Source organism: Pinus tabuliformis, chromosome 5_2 (assembly GCF_031772625.1).
Source record: "Pinus tabuliformis cultivar Carrire ecotype Pingquan chromosome 5_2, CPIR1, whole genome shotgun sequence".
NCBI lineage: Eukaryota > Viridiplantae > Streptophyta > Pinopsida > Pinales > Pinaceae > Pinus > Pinus tabuliformis.
Window position 1 is genome coordinate 824205711 of NC_142306.1, and position 5055 is coordinate 824210765.

Below are 5055 nucleotides of genomic sequence, written 5' to 3' on the forward strand. Positions count from 1 at the left end.
ATTATTTGGGATTGATATCATTAAAGTACAATATGGATTTGGCTACAGACGTTTTCATTCCAGAGGATTATGTCAAAAGCCGCTGCAGGAGGACGAACGGTAGAACTGAATCACCTTACAGTAATGAACACAAGTCTCAGAGCCCTGCTCATCACATCAATCTCAGTGGGGACTTTGCCTCAAACTTATCTTCGGCTAGATGCACTAGTACTATTTATGATTGCGCAAGCAGAGGAGGATCATGGAGTCTGGAAATCATTATTCTGAATTGTCTCACACCATAAAATTGATTTCATAAACATTTCAATGCAGCACGATTCACGATTTTGAGTGCAGAGGCAGAGTTCAATCACAATTTAATGACCGGCATGCAAATTACAGAGGCTTCATTATTTAAATGCACAGAATGTAGCCGGACCAATGGTTTTCATGGGTTTGACCCACGACCCTTTAAAAATTCTATTCAATAAATGCCATTCAATGACTTTTATATGCCATAAAATAAACTTCAACGCATATACCAATCTCGCACTACTAGTTCAATACAAATGGACCACCAATTCAATGACTTCCAACGAATTTTACCCAGCCTTTGAAACGTCTAACATAACCTCTCGCAGACAGAGAAGATTGCAACCTGTTGAGGCGAACACGGTGGCTTGTGTTCCAAGAAAGCAGCAAACGTGGCGTTCCAACAGGCTTCGAGAGGCAGCGGAAACCTTCAACAATATGCCTCTCTTCCGATCTCATATTTGCCTACCTTGTTCATAACCGTCTTCCTCGACCTCATCATACTTCCAATCAACCAAAAATATAGCGTATTTTATTGCTCTAAGTCAAGAAACTCCATGGCTGAAATCTGAAAGAAATCGCGCCGAGATCTTCCATTGCGTGAGCGTTAACAGTCCACTGACTTCCAAGGTGGAAGAGAAGTAAAGTTTGGCCCTCGTAAAAATTTAGGCAGCAAGGATTTTGTCGGAAATTTTTAGTTGATCGTGAGATCGATCCCTTGTAAGTCGTTCCCCGCTCCCACGCAATAGTCTGCTATCTGGACAGGCCGGACTTCATCGCCGCTTCGTAGCACCATCTTGCTTCTATAATACCAGTCTCTCTGAAATCTCTCCAATTCAAAGACTGCTGAAATCACTAAAAAAATCTTTGGTTTCAAAAGCCAATTAAGGCATGCACAACAATCTGCTCATGGATTTTATGAAATCATCCCAGATTTCACCACCGGGATAGGCACTTAGGTATCCCTACTGAGATCAAACAATATTGCCCAACTCAGAGGTCCCCAATTTTCGAAAACCCTAATATAAATGTCTGAGAAATTGACCCTGTCATAACACTTTTGGAAAGCTCATCAAAAGCTGAGCGACCATAACAACAACAACAAGAAATGAACATACAGCGCATGCAGAGCTCATGAGAGATCAACAAGGAAGATATAAAAATAAAGACTATTTACAATGGTAGGTCGAGCACTTGGGAAATCAAATCAATCATCATTTGGGTTCATTTTTTCTGCTGAATTTAGTCGTTTGAATCCTCCTCCTGAGTTTATTCATTTGGGACTATTTTTGGGCAGAACTAGATCGTTGTATGCCATTTTTCCCTGTTTTACTCCGGCAATATCTGAGAGCAGGCGCGGAAAAGTCTGAGAGCAGGCGCGTTTCTCAGAAATTACAACGAGCGGAAAGTCTGAGAGCAGGCGCTAACGGTAGTCACAATGGCAGTTGAGCAGACCTGAGAGAAGCGTTAGGGCGCAGTTATGGACAGAGGCAGCGCTCAGGAGACTGTAAACGTTCAGAGAGACTAACGTTTCAGAAGGCTTATGCTAAATGAGCCGAAGCAGAATGAGCCGAAGCAGAGCGGAGCATGCGGATATGATGACTCTGTCAGGCCAGGCAAACAATGCGCAGAGAGACAGAGGACAACAGTCTGAGCTGTGGCAGCGCTATGTCAGGCATATGCGCAGAGAACGTTGTGGACAGACTGGCGTTACAAAGGCAGCGCTGGTGCGCCAGAGAAAAGGAGTTACGACTATTCTGAGGACTGGGATCTGTGCTCAAGTCAGAATGACAAAGGCCAGTGCTCAGACCAGTGGCACAAAACTACACAGGCCACACATCATGGCTCTGATACCATGTTAAACACACATGGACAGCAAACAATGTGAAAGATAAATCATGTGAGTTCATTTTTTATTAACAATAGATGTACATTTATAATACAATGTTGTGACTCTTGGGTTTCAGATCCCAAGGTCTCTTGGACTGCTTAGTCTTTTCGGCTTCCACACTAACCCTTTAGGATTAGGTGTCCAACAAGGTTGAACATGAAGATGTGTTGATAAGGTACCCAGTTTTGCAAGAGTTTTAGGATGTATTTCCGAAGGACATTACAGAGTTTCTACCTCATATGGAGGTAGACGTTTCTATTGATTTAGTGTCAAGCGCAACTCCAACATGGAAAGAACCATACATGATGAGCACACTTGAGTTGGTTGAGTTGAATTTTCAGTTGAAGGAAGTGTTGGACAAGGGATACATTAGGCCAACTGTATCACCTTGGGGTGCACTGGTCCTTTTTGTGAAGAAGAAATATGGAACTCTCAGATTATGAATTGACTACATGCAGTTGAAGAAAGTGACCATTAAGAACAGGTACCCTTTACTGATGTGTTGACAGTGCTGGACCTGCCAACATGTTAGGGGATCCCTGCGTTAAGAAGCCCCAACTAGACCTTATACCATTTGGTGTAAGAGTCCCAATAGTGGGTAGTACAGTATCTCCTTGATCGCAATTATGCACAAAGGTGAATAAGATGCCCTTGTTGGTAGCAAGGGTGTGACATATCCAATAAGTCAATGAAGGTGCATGAGAGGATCTAACACATGTAACTCTAGGTATCAATGTGCCCCTTAGAAACATGTGAGAGCACGCAGCTTGAAAGGGAACACACGAGAGAGATACATCACAAGCTGGAAAGAAGGTTAGCCAATGATCCAAAGTGATGGTTGAACCAATAGCACATCTCGATAAGGTTCATATAAACATATATGGAAAGGTCCATACATACATGCGTAAACATCAAGTACATATATCATTAGAGTAACCAAGCTAGAGAAAATACAATAACAACATATGCATTGTTACACAGTAATTTGTCACTGCCTTCCTGTCAGTCACCCTGTTGTGCCAATCACTAAGCTTCATGCCTTCTGAACTGGCCCAAAAAACCCATTTTCCTTAAGTTTTGTTCATCAGCGCGTCTGTTTGAAAAACACCCGCGATGACTGGCGCTCCATAGTGTATCCCGCGCGCTGCCAGCTCAGAAGGACATCACTTTTCCGCGCTGGTCGCCAGCGCGCCTTTCCCGTGTTCTTCCGCGCTGACATGACTGTCCTAGTTATGTGGACGCGGCGACATCGCGTCAGTTTCCTCATAATCCGCGCTGATCCAGTTTGGGCAAATTTGTTCAAACAACCAGCCTTCCAGATAACTCCAGGCTTGGTTGTTAGCTTTGTGAATGTCGACTCCCTTCTATGGCATGTCTGTTCGACCCTTTCCAACAACTTCCCTTGAAGATAAGCTCATCCTTCCACCCTTATAGGAGACTCCTTCTCCTATATAAACTCTCACCATTACCATGGGCAGCTAGTTTGGATAGTTAGACATAGCTTGGATTGTATAGAGCTTATAGTGCTCAGATTGCTGCTACTATAGGTATTTGGTGTGCTAGGTGTGGAAGTGATTGATTGCTTAGGGAAGGTTGTTTTGTGTTGCTTGTATGTGAGAGAGAGTTGTTTGTCTTAGGAGAATCATCCTCAAAGGTGAATGCTTGAGATACATGCTGACTGGCCCCTCCTGAGAAGGTTACCGACGTCAGAACATTTGGTTGTACTCTTCTCTATTCTGATTAATAATAGATGACTGCTATTATTGTTCCATTCTCATTTGTCTATGCTATGGTTAAATGTGAATTACATCTTTTCTGACCGATGTATAGTTGCTTTTACTTGATTTCACGCTTGCGTTTGTTTCCTCTTCGTGTGTGCAGGTATCTATTCGCGGAGATCGCGAAGGATTGTGACCAGCCGAAGCGAAGGAGCGAAGGCAACATCTCTTCGTCAAACAACAGCGCAGGAATCCAAGTAGGTGCCTTTTACCTCTTGTTTAATCGTAATTAGGAACATGCATAGCAGCCTTGTGTGATTGTTGCTAGATCCCTGCTGGGCTAGTAGGGATCGCCTCTATCCGTAGAGGGGATTTACCTCATCAACAAGTTGGCGACTCCGCTGGGGATCAGCCTTTTTGTCTTTTGAGTCCACTTTTGTGTTTGACTTTGATTGATCTCTTTTCGAGTTTTTGGGATTGTCTCTTTGCTTATGAACTTTCTGGGTATTTCTAGGAAGCATTTTTATTGTTAAAAGGCTCTTACCTTTGGTTTGGGGAGTTTTTATTTTTGGCCTTGCTTGTTTTTGCTCTCAGCGCGTTTTAATTCCAAACAGCCGCGCTGACATCGCGACCCTGTTCGTTGGTTTTCTATCCATCACGCCTGTACGTCTAACAGTCGCGCTGACCTCGTTTTTAGAGACAGCGCGCTTTATTCGTGTCCTTCAGCGCTGGAATCGCGGCCCCGCTTCTTTGTGGTTTTTGTCATCGCGTCTGTGTGCTTTCTTTCCGCGCTGACCTCGTTTTTCTGAGACAGCGCGCTTTATCCCTGTCATTCCGCGCTGACATCGCAAAGTTGCTACAGACCTCCCCTTGTCAGCGCCGAGTTGCTGAAGGCTACCCGCGCTGATCCTGTAAAATTCATTTTTGACCAAATTGGCCTCTTGAACCTCTTGCTGTGACTTTCCCTTCTTCTCTCCACCTGTTTGATGACTTGTTTTTCATTGTCTGAACTCTGAACTGCTCGATTGCGGAGCTTGGTTCCATAGGGTTCCGTTTTTGCTCAGTTCTTAAGTTTGCAAATACCTTCCCTTTTTGCTTTCGCTGCTTGGTTCGTGTTTCCATCGTTACTTTTCCAATTGCTGGATTGTGTTGGGT